We start from the raw sequence: 18,931 nt of genomic DNA on the forward strand, positions 1-18,931 counted from the left end.
TGGTGTGAGCCCTCTGGGAGCTCACCATTTACCTTACCACAGAGCCTGCAGACTTCAGAGCTGGGTCCCCTCAGGCAACTAACAGGGAGAGGGCACAACCTTATCCATCGGCAACTGGGATCAAGTTTTACTCAGGGTGGCCCTGCCCACCCGAGCAAGACCCAGTTTCCCCGCCACCACTGCTCCCATCAGGAAGCTTATACAAGCCTCTTGGGCTCCTCCACCAGAGGGCAGACAGAAGATGCAAGAACTACAAGCCCACGGCTGCCAGAACGAAAACCATATCCCACCATTTCATTAATCATAATGAAAAGGCAGAGAGTTATGTCCCAGATAAAGGGGCAAGACAAAACCCCAGAAAAACAACTAAATGAAGTGGAGATAGACAAACTTCCAGGAAAAGAATTCAGAATAATAATAATAAAGATGATCCAGGATCTCAGAAAAAAAAAAAAAATAGAGAAGATGCAAGAAATGTTTGCCAAAGACCTAGAAGAACTAAAGAACAAACAAACAGAGATGAATCAATAGCAGAACAACTGAGGCAGAAAAATGGATAAATGACCTGGAGGATAGAATGGTGGAAATCACTGCTACAAAACAGAATCTAGGGAAAAGAATGGAAAAAAAAAAAAATGAAGACAGCCTAAGAGCCCTCTGAGACAATATTAAACGCACAAGCATTCACATTATAGGGGTCCCAAAAGGAGAAAAGAGAGAGGACCTGAGAAAATATTTGAAGAGATAATAGCTGAAAACCTCCCTAACATGGGAAAGGAAACATTCAACCAAGTCCAGGAAGCACAGAGTCCCAGGCAGGATAAACCCAAGGAGTAACACACCAAGACACACAGTAATCAAAATGTTGAAAATTAAATGATAAAATATTAAAAGCAACAAGGGAAAATGACAAATAACATAAGAGGGAACTCCCATCGGGCTATCAGCTGACTTCTCAACAGAATCTCTACAAGCCAGAAGGGAATGGCATGACATATTTAAAGTGATGAAAGGGAGGAAAGTACAACCAAGAATACTCTACCCAGCAAGACTCGGGTTCAGATTTGATGGAGAAATCAAAAGCTTTCCAGACCAGCAAAAGTTAAGAGAATTCAGCACCACCAAACCAGCTTTACAACAAAAGGCTAAGGAACTTCTTTGGGCAGGAAACACAAGAGAAGGAAAACACCTACAAAAAATAAACCCAAAACAATTAAGAAAACGCTAATAGGATCACACATATTGATAATTACCTTAAATGTAAGTGGATTAAATGCACCGACCAAATACATACACGAGGCTAAGGGGATGGAGGGTAAAGCGTCTGCCTGCAATGCAGGAGACCTGGGTTCAATCCCTGGGTCGGGAAGATCCTCTGGAGAAGGAAATAGCAACCCACTCCAGTACTCTTGCTTGGAAAATCCCATGGACAGAGGAGCCTGGTAGGCTACAGTCCATAGAGCCGCAAAGAGTCGGACACGCCTGAGCAACTTCACTTCAGGGGGATGAAACACGCACAGGTATGCACTTCCACTAACCGTATCACTCTACTTAACCCCCCAAATTGTACGCAATTATTTTATATTGTTAGATTAATCATGCTTCCATTGTGACTTGCTATTTTGTCACACTGTTTTTTGTCTCGCTATTGATTGTTAAAACTGATAAACATCTTTTACTACTTTGATTATGTAACAATTATTTGTTTTAATACCATTGCATTGGTCGACAGAAAATAAGAGAATTCTGTATACTAAACTACTACTTTTAATAGAAAAAACTGGAATCACTTTTCAAAACCCACATGCACATTAGAATTATCTTGGAATTTTTGAAAAATACAAATGCCTAGGTATTGCTTTCTTCTTCAAAGCTCTAGATGTGATTCTAGAGGGCAACCATGTTTAAAAGCAACAGGACCTTATGATGCCCTTTAACTTTTATCTAGTTTCACTTTTTCTATTTCATAATCAGTGTTTCCACTTTATTGTTTATGTTTTCTAATTGCTCCATCTCTTTTTTATTCTTTCTCAAGTCTTTATCAAGTGTAGCAGAAAAGCTTTTGTGTATATATATACCTACATTTATATATATATATGTAAGAAAACTTGAATTTTTGCTTAGCTAAAAGTCCATGACATTTTGGTTCCAACTCTTTGACTAGGTATGAATAGAATGCTATATTTCTAATTTATATTTACTCAAAACTTTGATATAGTTCCATTTATTCTGGCATTTAGTATTACTGCTAAAAGTCTGGAAAGCTTATTATTTTACTGATTTTTAGAAAAGAAATTTGAATGAGACTTGGAACTTCTAATCTAATTCTGAGAATATAAAGAAATACTACGCTGCCAAAAAAAAAAAAAAAGAAATTTAACACATGACACAGTATTATTAACTAAAGCACAGATTCTGTTCAATTTTCTTATGTGCGTGTCCATTATTTGTTTTCATATTTTATTCATGACTCTACATTGTATTTAGTTGCATTGAGCAGCTTCAGCTACATAAATTCTATAAATTCTTATAAATTCTCTTTCATTTTTATTCTGTTACAAATATTTCCTAATTTTCCTTGTTATGGATTCTTTGATACACCCATCATTTAAAAGTAGACATTTAATTTCCAAATACATGGGATTTATAAAGTGTCTTTGATATTAATTTCTCATTGAAATTCTTCTCTGCAATCACCCTCTGTGTTTCTTCAGTCTTCTAACTTTATTGAGGCTTTCAAAGGCTAAGTCAAAGATCTCTCTTGGTAAATGTCATATTGCATTTGAAAATATGTGGGTTATTTTCAAATATCTTTTTATATTGATTTCTAATATAATTCCACAGTGGCAGGAGAATAGATTCTGTATGATTTCAATACCTTTAGACCATGACATTTTTGTACCTTGTTTTATGTCCCCTGGATATATTCCCATGTCTCTTGGTTTATAGTCTATGGCAATTTGAATAGAATTTGTATCCTGCTGTTGTGTGAAAATTGTATACATCTTAATTATGTTGAATTGGTTCATAGTGATTTTCAGATCTACTATTATCTTTCTACTTCCCTGTCTATTCATTCTATTAATTTTTGAGAGGTTGATATTGAAACCCCAACTAAAAATCTACTTTAAAAATCATTATATGTAGTGTAACTATATGTAAATTTGTTCTGCATTTTCCAAATGTTCTGTAAATTTTATCATACTTTTTAGAAAAAGGAAAAAAACCTCATGTTTGAAGACTGAGGTGACATATTATAGACTGATCCCCTGATAGCAATTTCCTCACCTTTAAGAAATGTGTGCAAACTTAGTTGCTCAGTTGTGACCCTTTGGACTGTAGCTCACCTTCTCCTCTGTCTATGGGATTTTTCAGGCAAGAATACTGGTGGGGGCTGCCATTTTCCTCCTCCAGGGATCTTCCTGACCCAGGAAGTGAACCCACGTCTCCCACGTCTCCTGCACTGAGGGCGGATTCTTTACCTGCTGAGCCATCAGGGAGGTCTTTTAAGAAATAGGATCAACAATAGTACCTATTTCTTTGTAGGGCTGCTGTGAAAACTAAATAAATTAACACATGCAAATATGCCTGGTACCCAGGAAGCACTTGGTGATGCCAGCAACAGTAATTATAACAATATAATCACTCTTATTCCTAGGACATCATTACTCATTACTATGGCATCGTCCCACTTTACTCCATTAGTCTTTGCATCACTGCTCTTGGTCACAGGGGTCAGGGCCCTGGGCAAGCCCTCCTTTTGCTGTGCGATATACACTGACCTCAAATATGCTTGTAAACTGGATCCAATCACTCATTTTTTTAAGTCACTATGGACCCAGAGAGCAGGATTATTTTTTAATTTTTTTAAACTGAAGTATAGTTGATTTACAATGTTGTGTTAATTTCAGATGTACAGCAAAGTGATTCCATTTTATATATGCATGTATTATATATATATACATATTTCAGATTCTTTTCCCTTATAGCTTATTACAAAATGCTGGGTATAGTTCCTTATGCTATACAGTAGGTCTTTGTTGGTTATCTGTTTTATACATAGTAGTGTGTATGTGTTAGTTTCCAACTCCTAATTTATCCCTCCTTCTCCTCCTTTCCCCTTTGGTAACCATAAGTTCATTTTCTACGTCTGTGGGTTCATTTCCCTTTTCTATATAAGTTCTTTTGTACCATTTTTTTAAGATTCCGTGTATACGTGATATCATATGATATCCGTCTGTCTTTGTCTAGCTCACTTCATTTAGTATGATAATCTCTAGGTCTAGCCATGTTGCTGCCAATGGCATTATTTCACTCTTTTTTATGGCTAAGTAATATCCCATTATACATGCACCACGTCTTCTTTATGCACTCCTCTGCTGATGGACATTAAGGTTGCTTCCATGTCCTGGCTATTGGAAACAGCACTGCTATGAACATAGGGGTGCATGTATCTTTTCAAATTATGGTTTCCTCCAGATACATGCCTAGGAGTGGGATTGTTGGATCATACGGTAGCCCTATTTTTAGCTTTTAAGGAAATTACATATTGCTCTCCATAGTGGGTGCACCAATTCACATTCCCAACAGCAGTATAGGAGGGTCCCCTTTTCTCCACACCCTCTCCAGCATTTATTATTTGTAGATGTTGTGATCATGGCCATTCTGACCAGTGTGAGGTGATACCTTGTTGTAGTTCTGATTTGCATTTCTCTAATAATTATCAGTGCTGAGCATCTGTTCATGTGCCTTTTGGTCATCTTATATGATAACCTTGATATTCTGCTAAAAAGTCTGGTGATATATAAATTAACATACATAATTATTTGAATCAAGATAATTTTTAGCAATATTTCAATAGGGTATTTTTTAGCTATTGCTTGAAAAAACACCCATTTCTAATATCAACCGGAATTTTCAAATAACTAACCTGTATTTACTGGATACTACGCCCGTTTATCTGACTACCTCCCCCATGCAGTTTAGCACGACCCTGTGTCACGGCACACCTACAACAGCATCATCAGTAACACAAGTGTAACAGCCTCCTACCCGCACAGACAGGCCCAGGCCCCGCGCTGTCCCGAGAGCCACTGTGCTCGGCCGCACCTAAGCCAGGGACCCCCTTCCTAACCCTGGCTTCACCACTCACTTTGTAGCACCTTAAGCTATTTCATGACACTGAGTTGTTACTTCCTGGTCTTAAAAATCGAATCACAATGTACAAAAAGCATCCACATCAACTGCTTTGTGCTTCAAGGCAAGTGTGAAGTTGACCTCCTATATGCATTTATCTTATTTGGCTAACTCCTCTGATTAGCCCATGGTAAGAATTGATTTTAACTTCACAGAGAGACTATAACATTGAACCACTGGACACCCGGGGGAAATATGTATATTTACGTGGGGCTCCCTCATGACAGACAAACCACAGCAGCTGAAGAGTAAAAGAATCCAGAGGGCCAGCACACAAGTCACCGCTCCCTACCAAAACAGAGACTGATTGGCCTGTGTTTGTTTTTGCTGGTAGAAACTGGTAAGCAGGTTCCTGGGCAGCCCCATCAGACCTATTAAATTGTGGAATGACTGGTTTACCTGAAATGGGTACAAACGTTAAGACTGTAAAATCAGAACTACCTTGGAGTCGATGGAGCTCTGCTGGGAGGGGGCCGTGTTCAGAGACCCGAGGGCAGTGCTGGGCCTGTGACGCCTGCTACTTCCAGGGTCACAGAAACAGACAGGAACTGGGACCAGAGCAGCTTGGAAAACCCATGTGGAAAGCACTCTCTAGACCCCAGCGCTCTTGTTTTTCTCTTTGAACCTCTTCTTCATTATGCGATAAAGCCTGGAGCTATGGCCCAAACTTGGGCAGCATTTTAAATGGAATCTGAATAATGAATCATCTCTGGCAAACACTCCAGAGCCACAGGCGCAGAAGGCTAGCGAGTGATGGGTTATGCTTCTGAGAGCCATCAATCCCGTGGCTCCTTCTCCCCATGGTCCCCTAATATGCACCTTCCATCACGGTAACAGACTGGAGCCGTGTAGATGAACAACACCCGGGGCTGCCTGGAGCACACGTGGTCAGAGGTGCGGCGAGAACCCCCTGGCGATGCCAGGAGATGGGGGGACACTGCCCGAGAGGCAAGTGCCCGGGGGGATGTGGAGAAAGGAGGACGTGTCCATGCAGAAAACTGGATGGTCCTAGGGCCAGGTGGGGGCTGGGCGGGTCGTGAGTCTCCCATGCCTGGGACTCTCACCAAGGTCGGGCTAGCTGCCACCACACAGCGGGTCGGTTTTATTTGGATCCTGGTTTGTAGATTTTCTTTTATTTTTTGGATAATCTCAAGAGCTTAAAGTATAACAGTTTTAAACTTAAAAAAAAAAAGTATGTTCTCATCACTATAATGTTTTGAAGGAAAACCCATTGAGATCAGCTTTTTGGGGAGGAATACATCCTAAGATACAATTTGCCCCCCATCCTTGAAACAGACATGGACATGCGTCGGCTGGATCGCAGTAAGGAGGTGAAGGCGCTTTTCCTCTGAGCTGAGGAGCACACAAAGAGACAACTTAGCACTGACTGTCGGGGGCTCTGAGGCCTGTCACAGCAGGAACATCCCGTCCAACAGAACAACCCGCTCAGGACGCCGAGCTATGGGTCGGTCACTCCGCGAGGTGGCACATTCTACAGGACACCTGAGATCAGCGGCCCCCAACCCTTTTGGTATCAGGGACCAATCTCCTGAAGGCAGTTCTTACACAGACGGGGGAGATGCTTTTGAGATGATTCAGCCACATCACATATATTGTGCACTTTATTCCTATTATTATTACATCAGTTCCATCCACCTCAGATCATCAGGCATTAGATCCCAGAGGTCGTCTTAGATGACAGAGCCGAGGAACACACTCACAGAGACACCAGCCCAGGACACAGAGACACTGCATTTAATTCCATTCAAGCGCTGACTTGCTCTGTGACGTTGCACAAAGTCAGTTCTCAAGGCTTCAGTTTCTCCAACTGCACAGGACACGTGCTAAACAGCACACGACTCACTGTGCTTTGTGAAGTCACAATAAACCTGGAGAAACACGCTGTGATCCCAGGGTCACAGGCCATTAGATGATTCCTACAGCAACCTCACTCAGTCTGAGACTGACCTACTTCAACCATAAAAGCAATTCCACCGGATATCAACACAAAGAAGTCTCTTAGGACATGCGGTTTTTACATGATGGCTGTTGTGAGTGTGAGTCGTGTCTGACTCTGCGACCCTCTGGACTGTAGCCCACCAGGTTCCTCTGTCCATGAGATTTACCAGGCAAGAATATTGGAGTGGGTTGTCATTTCCTTCTCCAAGGAATCATCCCAACTCAGGGACTGAACCCACATCTCTCATGTCTCCTGAATTGGCAGGCAAATTCTTTACCACTGAGCCACCTGGAAAACTTTTCAGATGATAGTTTAATATAAAATTTTTTCAACTTAGAGAATTTAAAAGAAAAACAATACTACTTAATCTATTTAGGGCTTCTCTGGTGGCTCAGATGGTAAAGAATCTGCCAGCAATGCAGGAGACTGAGGTTTGATCCCTGGGTGGGGAAGAGCCCCTGGAGAAGGGAATAGCAACCCACGCCAGTATTCATGCCTGAAGAATTCCATGGACAGAGAAGCCTGGAGGGCTACAACCTATAGGGTCACAAAGAGTCAGACATGACTGAGCAACTAACACACACACACCCTAAATATTTTTTCTCACGTATGTCATGACCCCCAAATTACTTGACAAGGTTCCTGTCAAGGGTGGGCCTGTCCCCTGGAATCTGAGTGGGCCTGTGGCTACTTCACCCAAGAGAGGACAGCAGAGTGATGCAGCAGCCACTTGGTTTGCTGAACGTTGGCTCGTGGAGCCCAGACCCTCACGTAAGAGGCTGACTGCCCCAAGGCAGCCAGGCCCAAGGGCCGTCCTGGTGCTCACACCACCACAGCACGCTGCCAGATCTGCCAGGGAAGGTGCATTCGGGTGCCCGTCTCCCCGGGGTGAGTCCCCTCAGCCTTCCTGCCTTCCCAGACATGACTGCAGGCAAGCTAAGACAGGGACAACTGTCCCCATGGGGTCCTTTCTGAACTGTGGACCCACAGAGTCTGTTAGCATGTGAAGATGGGGATCAAAAGCCACTAGATTCTAGGACCGTTTGCAACACAGCAGTAATAATGGAGCGAGAGCAAGGAGTACGGGCCTGTAAACACAAAACACGCCACGCCGGTGCCGCGAGCAGACGCAAGCACTGCCAGCCGCCGCGTCCTGGTGTTACTGACGTCGCCAATGACACTCGGGGCATAAAAACCACACAAATAAAGATACCCTGGGCAAGAGCCCAGTGACACCAAGAGTTTCATCTCTTGGTGAACTCTGCGAAAGAAAACGTGCCTTAGTTATGTGTGTTATGTAAGCTGCTACACTGTTAACTTGGAAGACAAACTCTTAACATATCTTAATTACCTTAAGTCCGAATGGCCTAAATATATAAATTTTAAAAAGAGGATTGGTAGAATGGATTAAAACACACACACACAAGTACAGCTGTCTACAAGAAACTCACTTCAGATTTGACCAAATGGCAAACAGAAAGGAAAAGGATGAGAAAAGGCACATCATGCAACCGTTAGTGAAACAGGAGGGGCCGGGTAAGACAAAGTAGGGGGACTTTTCTTGGTGAGAAGCTCCAGAGGTTGGACTTTTTCCAGTGGCTGAGAATCTGCCTTGCAATGCAGGGCATGCAGGTTCAATCCCCGGTCAGGGAACTAAGACCCCACAGGCCGTGGAGCAACTAAGCCTGCGTGTTCCAATCACTGAATCCCACGCTGTAACTAGAGTCCACGTGCCGCAGTGAAAGATCCCACACGACACAGCGAAGATTCTGCGTGTCGCAACCAAGACCCAACACAGCCTAATTAATTAAAAGATAAAACAGACTTGAGAACAAAGAAACTTCCTAGAGACAAAGAGGAACATTATCAAATAATAAAGGCATCATTCCATCAGGAAGACATAATGACCCTAAACGCATATGCACCAAACAACAGAGCCACAAAACACATGGGCAAAAACCAAGAAAGCTGAAAACGGAAACCGACAATTCCACAACCATGGTTGGAGACTCTGGTCCCCTTGTCAGCAACTTACCGAACCACTAGACACAAATCAGAAAGGATACGGAAGAAGTGAACAACAGTCGACCAACAGGATCTGACCAATATGTGCAGAATACTCCACCCAACAAAAGCATGACACATGTATTTTTGAAGCCCATGGAACTTTCAACAAGATAGACTATATCTTGGGCCATAAACAAACCAACAGTCTGAAAAGAACTGAAATTATATAAGGTGTGTCCTCCAATCATAATGAAATCAAAGGAGAAATGAGTAACAGAAAGACAAGGAAATCTCTATAAACACTCAGAAATCAAACAACACGCTTTTAAGTAATCCATGGGCTAAAGAGGGCGTCTCATAGAGAGTAAAACAAAATACAGTCAATTAAATAGTTGAGTGTTATAGGACATCTACCAAAAATAATTATTTTGAAATTGATTTTCAGTCATGTGTTTCTGAGAGCATTATGCGGGCCTGTTACCTGTTAAGCTGCCCCTAATTCAAAATGAAAGTATGAGTAAGGGCCTGGCACCCTGCAGGGGCCCGTAAATACCTGTGGAGTGAATCAGTGCTTGGCTTTCTCTCGGTGGACGGAGAGGCAGGGCACCAGAGCCAGGGCACCTGGGTTCAAGCACCAGCCGTGTTGATTCTGGGCAGATGACTGCAGCTTTCTTTGCCCCTGTGTCCTTGCTTGCAAAAACGCATGATTGCAATGAAGACCATCTCCCAGGGTCCTCGTGAGGACTGAAGTACATATACAGCAGTTAATACACAAAGGCCTTGAAGTGCGTGAATGTGAGCCAGAATATTATTTGGGGAGAAGGAAAGGAAGAAGAAGAACTTCAGTTCCCCCCAGATGAAGGTCACGTGCTGGTTACAGAGCGAAGGTCAAGCACGTTTCACAATATTCTACCTGGAGAATCACAATTTCCAGAGACCCGCTCCCGGACAGGCACAGCCTTGAGAACTGCCTGTGAGGCTGTCTCTGCTCTAGGGCTGGCGTCTCCATCAGGGCGGCGGCTCATGTCTGCACCTGCTCACCAGCATCCCCCGGGGGCTGCCCTGGCCCCAACCCCCGAGATCCTGATCCAATGAGCGTGGCTGGGACACCCCAAGAGACTGCACGGTGCAGCGGAGGCCAGGAAGCATGCCTTAGAGACTGCAGTCCCATCGCTTCCACACTCAGGGGTTCCCACACCCTGCGAGGCCATCGCCAGAGCCAAGTGCCGCGCTGCAGAGCGGTTCTAGCATGTGAGGGAAGACCTTCTCCACCCTGAAGCACTCTGATGCCTCACTCTGAACGGTACCAGGAAAGGAGCATTCCGGCTGCAGAGGCCTGGTATGACAGAGGTTCCGTCCTTCAGAGGCCTGCCGTGAGCGTGAACGCCTGTGAACAAGCCTGAGACCAAAGGAGCCTCCCACCCTCAGCACCTACTGTCCTTAAAAGGGCCGTGCAGGGCGCTGTGTACCAGTGAGGGTCTGGAGATGCCCTGTTTTCCCCATTTGATAAAATCCACTTTAGGGGACACTTCCCTGGCAGTCCAGTGCCTAAGACTTCACCTTCCAACGCAGGGGTTGTGGGTTCGATCCCTGGTCAGGCAGCTAAGATCCCACATGCCCCGTGGCAAAAAAAAAAAAATTCAAAACATAAACAACAGAAACAATGCTGCAACAAATTCAATAAAGATTTTCAAAATAGCCCACATTAAAAAAAAATCTTTAAAAATTAAATTAAATTAAAGTCCACTTTGGGTTGTCCCTGGAGAAGGAAATGGCAATCCACTCCAGTATTCTTGCCTGGAGAATCCCATGGATGGAGGAGCTTGTTGGGCTACAGTCCACAGGGTCGAAAAGAGTCGGACATGACTGAGCGACTTCACTTTGGGTTGTCAGCATGTGAACTGTGGACCTTTCTGTGAGAAGAAACGGAGGGGGCAGGAGGACACACTGAATGTCAGGAGATGGCTCATCCACGTGTTTACAACGTGCAATCCAGCTTGTGAACACCCACCCCGCAGGGTGACAGTCTTGTGAATGACACCACTGTGGGGTGGACTGTCACGCTGAGAGCCCGGTGGTCAAGGTAGCATGTGGGCCAGCTGTCCGGGCGCCCGCAGGCTGGCCTCTGGATTTGTCACTGTTACTAATCTGATGCAGCTGGATTTCTTCTCCTTCTTCCATTCTTCCTGTATTGCAAGATGGGGATACTTTGGTTTTCTCATTAATTCTGTCTTCACCCTCACTCACGTCTCAACTGTAGTCATTGAGGCTTGTGAATGCCAACTCTCTCCGTTGAAAACGCCTCCATTCCTTGGCTTTCCAGGTACCACGTTCTGCTTCTCTGCCAACTTCCCTAGCTGTTCCTTTCCAGCCTCCTGCACAGGTCACTGGTGGACGTGGCTGCCCAGCTGGATGAGGAGAACTCTCTCACTCTTCTCTGTTTCAAAGCCTAATTCATCACAAGCATTTAATAAGAGTCCTGAGAGAGTGAAATGAATATACACAGCAAGAGCATTTACTTCAGTGTTTTGCTTTTTAACGTGAGGAATATTATTGACAATCTCATTTCAGGAGTCATTTCAGGGTGAGGCTTCCCTTGTAGCTCAGTCGGTAAAGAATCTGCCTGCAGTGCAGGAGACCCGGGTTCGATCCCTGAGTTGGGAAGATACCCTGGAGAAGGAAATGGCAACCTACTCCAGTATCCTTGCCTGGAAAATCTCATGGACAGAGGAGTCTGGTGGGCTGCAGTCCATGGGGTCGCAGAGTTGGGCACGACTGAGCAACAAGCACTTAACTTCTGGGTGGGGCAGTGGTAAAGAACCTGCCTGCCGATGCAGGAGACACAGGAGACACAGGTTTAGTCCCTGGGTCAGGAAGATTCCCTGGAGGAGGAAATGGCAACCCACTCCAGCATTCCTGCCTGGAGAATCCCATGGACAGAGGAGCCTGGTGGGCTACAGTCCACAGGGTCGCAGAGAGTCAGACACGACCAAGGGACTGAGCACAAACGAGTGCACACACGCAAAACACTCTAATGACACCCCTTCAGGTTCCCAGATACCAAAGAAGACCGACATCAGCAGCTGAATTTTGTCCTCCAAAAATTCACAGGCTAACCACCCCAAGAACCTCAGAAGGTGCTGTGTTTAGAGACACGAGCTCTAAAGAGGTGAGCATGTCCCTTTGAGGCTGTTAGGGGGTCCTAATCCAATCTGACTGGTTCCCTTATAAGATGAGGAGGTTAGGACACACAGAGCCATGAGGGATACACGTGTGCAGGGAAGACCACAGGAGGACACAGTAGGGACAGCCATCTGCAGGCCAATGATAAAGTGCTTGGAAGGAACTAAACCTGCCCACACCTTGATCTTGGACTTCCAGCCTCCAGATTTGTGAGAAAATAAACGTCTGTTGTCTAAGCCCCTCCCCCACTGGCGGTACCTGCCCTGCAGTCCCGGGACCAGTGATGGCCATCATCAGTCACACGGGACCCACTTCCCCAACGATATTGTGCCTATGCACAAGGGTGTGTACTTGTTCAGGAAATCTAATCGGAGAACTTACAATTCTCTAAAAAAATGAGCTTCATACATTTTAGACATGAGAAAGACACAATATGGACCCTTCTACACCCCCCAAACACACACACAGGCGTGCACACACACACACAGGCATGCACACGGGCCGCCCAGAATCTGCCCACCTCCGTTGACAGCAACGCGTCCCCTGGATGCTCAGACTCAAGTCCCCAGCATCAACCCCGACTCCCTGATCTTGCTTATCCATCCACTGGCAAACACGCTGGCTCCATTCTCAAAACACGCCCAGCATCCGACCACTGCCAAGCATCTCCCCTGTCCCCGCCCTGGTCCAGCCACACCGCCTGTGCACACTCCCTGTAACAGCCCCGGAGACGTCGCCCGGCTTCTACCCGCTCCACGGTCTGCTCCCAACACAGCACCCAAAATCACCCTTCCAAAATTTAAGTCAGATCATGTTACCCCCTCAGCTGAAAACCAGCCTGAATCTCCCCGTTTCACTGAGGCATGTAAAGTCAGTCCCCACAATGGTCCATGAGATATGTGCCCCCTCCCCAGCCACCCACCGCTGGCTCCATCTCCCCTCTCTTCCCCAACAGCTCTGTCCAGCCCACACTGTCCCCACACCAGGCACCGGGCAGGCTCCCGGGCCGAGCCAGTGCCCCACCACTCCTCTCTGGACCCCCCACCCCCGCCCCCGAGGTGTATGAAGGCCCAGCTCCCTCACCTTCTCCACACTTCTGTCCACCTGTCACACCCCAACACAACCTCATCTGATCACTGTATTTCAGATGGAAGTGTCCTCCCCAGAAACCCCCCACTTGTGTGTGCACGTTAGTTGCTCAGTTTTGTCCCATGTTTTGTGACCCACCAGGCTCCTCTGTGCATGGGATTCTCCAGGTCAGAATACTGGAACGGACTGCCATCTCCTCCTCCAGGGGATTTTCCTGACCCAGGGACTGAACCCAGGTTCTGCCTCATTGCAGGCAGACTCTTGACCATCTGAGCCACAGCGCCTTTATTTCCCTGATAAAGGAACCCATCTTTCCTCTTGCTGTGTGATCTGCTCCTTCAGGTTTATATTTACTCTCTTCCCCAACTGGAATGCAAACTCCATGAGCTGCGCTCTGTCTGGGTTTGCACTTCGGGCCCCCAGTGCCCAGGACGGCCCCCAGTGCCCGGGACGGTGCCCGGCGGAGCGGAAGCTGAGAGGCTGCTGCCGCTAACGCCCATGTAACTGCATCGGGATTCACCACACGTCCTGTCAGGACGCCGCAGTGAAGAGGCATCCTTTCACCGTTATTCCTAGGGAAGAAAGTTAACCTACATTCAGACGCCAACTCACACTTCCGTATGACGCTTCCTTTCTGAAGGATTATCTCATTTCTTTTCCCCCCTCAAGTTGACAACTCTAAAGAGCTTAAATTTTATTCCTGAAAGCTTGTGCTTTAAGATTTACTCACGGTCTGCCCCCAGAAACTCATATATCGGGTTAATATTTGAAAAGCACTATGAAATCAACTATATCCTAAAATACAATATTGCTTTAGAAAGACAAACAATTTCACTCCAACCAACACCCCCAAAGAGGTGACCATTCCATCTCCCAGCGGTAGCTGTGGGTCCAGAAAGAAAAGGATGCGTTTCCTTTATTTCTGCTCCTGCTTGGTCCCACTGGTCCCGGGTCCCAAGAGCACTGGACATCCAGTTTCTGTGATGGGAGTGAGGACATGGTCCCCCCACCCCACCAAGGCAGGAGGGACCACCACATGTCAAGGTCACGACAGAGTCTGCACCAAGTTTAAAGGCAGGACAAGGGAGTCTGGGGCCAGAAAAACAAACATCTAAATCGCAGTTAACATGATGAGTGGAAAGTCAGTAAGAATGATGGGTGAAATCTCAGACAAGAAAAACGGGCGGGCTTTGAAGGACTCCACTGCTCATAATCGGCAGCAGGCTCAAAGTCACAGCGCTAACAAAGGAGCCTGCAGCTTCCACCCCGGGGCGTGGTCCTCATCTGCCGCTCGGAGTTCTCAGCACAGAAGTGCCTTTTCACACGCCAACCGCAAGACCCTTCCCCTGCCTCCATCTCCCAAGAAGATTCTCAGCAGGAAGACACTGCAGGGATTGCAAAATCATTGCGCTCGCAGCCACAAGAGGCTTGGGGCTTGAGAATGGAACACGGTGGCCCCAAGGCAGGAACAAGAAAGAAGGAAAACTCACATCCTAAGATGTGCTGAAATAAATGCGAATACGGATAGTCACCCCAGGTTCAAAATTCTCTACATTATACACTTCCCAAGAGACACTCTCTTACATCAACAGACACATGCACAAAACTACGATTAGTCTGCTTAATACAGACACTGAAAAATGACCGCCGACAACCACAATATTAACACTGGGTAAGAACCGAACTCTAATTTCATGAGGAGAACTTTTCAAGACTTTTAACTTTGCATATATTAAATGGCATTTTGAACATGAGTCAAGAAAGGGAAATGAACTTACCACAACTGTTGTGTCTTAGGGAAGATTAATTATAATTCAGTAGAGTCTAAGAAGCCAGGGAAGGATTCTAAAAAATGTCTGGGGCTATAAAAATGCCTCCCCCAGGTCCACCAACAAATAACAAAAATAGTAGTAATAATTAACACTTACTGTGCCAGGGATGCTATAAAAGCATTATCTGTATGAACCCATATATTCCTTGTGACAATCCCATGAGGTATTAGAATGTCCACTTGGTGGCTCAGAGGTAAACAATCTTGCCTGTAGTGCAGGAGACCCGGGTTTGATCCCTGGGTCAGGAAGATCCCCCAGAGAAGGGAATGGCTACCCACTCCAGTATTCTTACCTGGAGAATCCCATGGATGAGGAGCCTGGTGGGCTACAGTCTATGGGGTCGCAAAGAGTCGGAAACGACCGAGCGACTTCCACTCACTCACTGCGCAGACACAGTGAGTGAAAATCACTCTTTTTTCTATTTACAGGGCAAAGTGCACACGCAGTCCCCCACTACCACAAAGCATGCAGCCGAGTCTCCCACAGTTGGGGAACTCACTGGGGTCAGCACAACCAAACTGTCATGGATAAACCTCAGGCCCTGGGAAAGCCAGCTTCATATTCACGGCATCTCCCATGCCAGTTAGCTAAACGGCTCAGCTGAGATCTAAATCCAGGCAGCCTGGCTCCCAAGCCAAACTCATGAAAGACGCCAGCAGAAGGATGGGATAGTCTAATACACGTCCCCATCTGGGACACTGTGGAAAATGTATGCTGGCCTCTGCCCTGGTTCCCGGGGACCCTTGGGATGTCCTGGGTGACAGGAGTGTCTTTTGTTCTGTTGAGGTAACTCTGGGTGGGCTGCTGCCTGGGGGCTGGTCACTGCAAAGACAGAGTCATGACTAGAAGCTTGGAGTTTTCAGCCCCACCCCACGTTCTCTGGAGAAGGGCTGGGAGTGGAGTTAACGATCCATCAGGCCTGAGTGATGACGCTTCCATAAAGATCCCAAAGGCATGGGGCTTCAGAGAGCAGCCAGGTCGGTGAACAGGTGGAGACGCTGGAGGGGTGGGACCCGGAGAGACCAGGGAGCTCCCGTCTCCCCACATGCCTGCTCTGCAGATGGCTCCGACCTGGATGCTCATCAGCAACCTCCATCGCATCCTTTCATAATAAACCAGCAACTGAGTAAAATGTCTCTCTGATTCTGTGAGCTGCTCTAGGAAATTAACTGAACCCAGAAGGGGCCGTTGGAACTTCCAGCCTACAGCTGGTTGGTCAGAAGCACATGTGATAACCTGAGGTCTGAAGTCAGGGAAGAGGGCAGTCTTGTGGGACTGAGCCCTTTACACCGTGGAATCCGATGTACCTCCAGGTAGAAGGTATCAGAACTGAGCTGAACTGCAGGACACCCAGCTGGTGTCGGAGAAGTGCTTGCTGGATGAGTGGGGAAGACACACACACGCACACACACACACACAAACTGTAATTGGTGCAGAGCTCTTTTACCTACCCATGAATCACAGCAGAACGGGAGGGTTTGCACTTTACATAGACCAAGATTGTAAAAACTAATTATATGCAGTTGTGATTGCAAATATGTCCAAGAAAAGACACTGGCTCCCCTTTCAAGGGCAGAAAATGCATCTCCTACAGGTGAAGCACCGAGACGAGCGATGGGGGCCAGGTCACCGGAGATGGGTTAACAGCAGAGAGAACACCGTGAAGCAGAGGGTGAGGGGTCCCCAGAAGAGGAGGAAGATGGACCATGGACGTGGACTAGGATGGTTACTGCAAGAGAGATGTCAAACGTACATTAAATTAGCTTTCTACTTTAAAGACTCAAACACACAGAGATACAGACGAATAAAAGCATCACATGAAATCATCACTGTCACTTACTGAATAGTAAGTACAGTGTTTATTTGTATGTTCCGACCTTAAATTCCTAGTCACTCTCTCAGACAAAAAAAATCAAATGAGCAAAACTTGACTCATCAGACTGCAGAGCCACCCTCTTCTCCGTTTCAAAGGAAGCTTTCTCCTTCCTCCCGTGCAGGCCAATCCTCTACCTGTGCCGCCATGCGTTCATGTATTCATTCAACAAACACTGCCAGCACCTGTGTGCCAGGCACTCCACTGAAGTGTCAGGGCTACCAAGGGATATGAGGAGCGGTCCCTCAGCTCAGGCTAGCGAGGGACGCACAAAGCTTAGCCATCACGGGACACAAGTGCCGTGAAAGAGGAGGAGATGGGGTTGGCGCCAAATACCCCATCTTGGGTTTTCACCAGCTCCCTTGGCAAATTCATCTTTCTCTAGCCCTATGAAGGAGTCGAGGATGTCTTTGGGAGTCCAGTGGTTAAGAATGTACCTTCCAATTCAGGGGACATGAGTTCGATCCTTTGTCCGGGAAGATTCCACAGGCCAAGGGGCAACTAACCTGAGCACCACACCTACTGAAGTACAAGCACCCAAGAGCCCGTGCTCTGCAACGAGAAGCCTGGGCACGGAAACGAGAGCACAGCCTACCAGTCCCAACTAGAGAAAAGACTGCAGCAAGGAAGACCCAGCCCAGCCAAAAATAAATAAACAAAACTTAAAAAGGAATAACCCATTCATTGAAAAAGGAGTTGAGTACCTCTGCTTTTAAACTTAAACCAAACAGAACCTCTCCCCTTCTATCTTCTTGCTGGAACCTTTCACTCGGGAAGCAAAGCCAGCTGTCATCGCTCAGCTGCGGTGACTTACTGACAGAGTCTCCAGCCCTACCAGTTCTGCCCGAAGCCTCTCTCTGCAACTCGAATGGCAACAACAGGCGCGAAATTCTGCTCCAGGCTCAGAAAATGACCCATCGCCTCCCTGGACTAATAACTGCCTGGGCCAGCTGTCTTCACGGGCCATCTGCTCTCTTGATGTCCCCAAATATCTCTCACTTCTGGATCCGCGGGTGAGAGCCGAGAGCATGCAGCAGCCAGTCCTGACCAACAAACAGCCCTGCTCGCCCATGTGACTTCCCAGCCCCTCTTGAATCAGCACGCAGAACAGTCCCGATTTAGGCAGCTAAAATTATGGCGCATTGTGCAGACCGAGCTGCAGATGGGAAGCCACATATGCGAGGCTGCTGCAGCTCACACTGTCTTTCACAACACCTATTTTTGGAAAAGAAGGCAAAGGGGAGAGACAGGCTTTTAAAAAAGGCACCATCAACGGTAGGGTCTTTTTACAAGAGGAGGAAGAAGAGGTGCCTTGTTCTCCTCTTTCTTGATATTTGAAGACCCCGTTCCTCCTAGAGAAGTCCCGGGGGGCTTTAAGGAAAGTTAGAAAACAGAGTTGGATGCCGCAGGGACCAGGAGTCAGGCAGACAGCATCAGAGCTGCGGGGCATCAGTGGAACGAAGCTCCGCCAAACTGCTGTTTAGGGGCCAAGGATCCAGGGCCAGAGTCCTGCAGAGCTGATGAGGGTGACCGCACGGCTGTCTGCTGGGTCCTGCCCTCCAGCCAGACACCTGCCACCCATCATGATGAGGGAGGACACAAAGAAGCTGTGCTCAGGCCTCTTCCAAGAGGCTGGTCATCACCTTCCTAAGAATGACCCTCACCTCTGCAGGCTGGCAGCCTCCTCCAGCCCTGTTATTGAGGCTCAAGACTGCTCAAGACCGAGAACATGACCTACACTGTTATTTTTCTCGTCTGAGTCTCCAGAAGCAGGACAGAAATGCATGGACA

The 18,931-nt window shown here is 46.7% G+C and overlaps 1 protein-coding gene and 1 non-coding gene across 9 annotated transcripts in view; both read right to left on the reverse strand.

Annotated features, from left to right (window-relative positions):
• Positions 1-18,931, reverse strand: part of CSGALNACT1 (chondroitin sulfate N-acetylgalactosaminyltransferase 1) — a 338,580-nt gene that overhangs the window by 51,064 nt on the left and 268,585 nt on the right. The gene's annotated exons all lie outside the window — the stretch shown is intronic.
• On the reverse strand, positions 15,693-15,858 carry LOC112587502. The gene has a single exon (XR_003112022.2). It is a non-coding gene; the product is annotated as a U1 spliceosomal RNA (small nuclear RNA).

This window comes from Bubalus bubalis, chromosome 1, assembly GCF_019923935.1.
Source record: "Bubalus bubalis isolate 160015118507 breed Murrah chromosome 1, NDDB_SH_1, whole genome shotgun sequence".
NCBI lineage: Eukaryota > Metazoa > Chordata > Mammalia > Artiodactyla > Bovidae > Bubalus > Bubalus bubalis.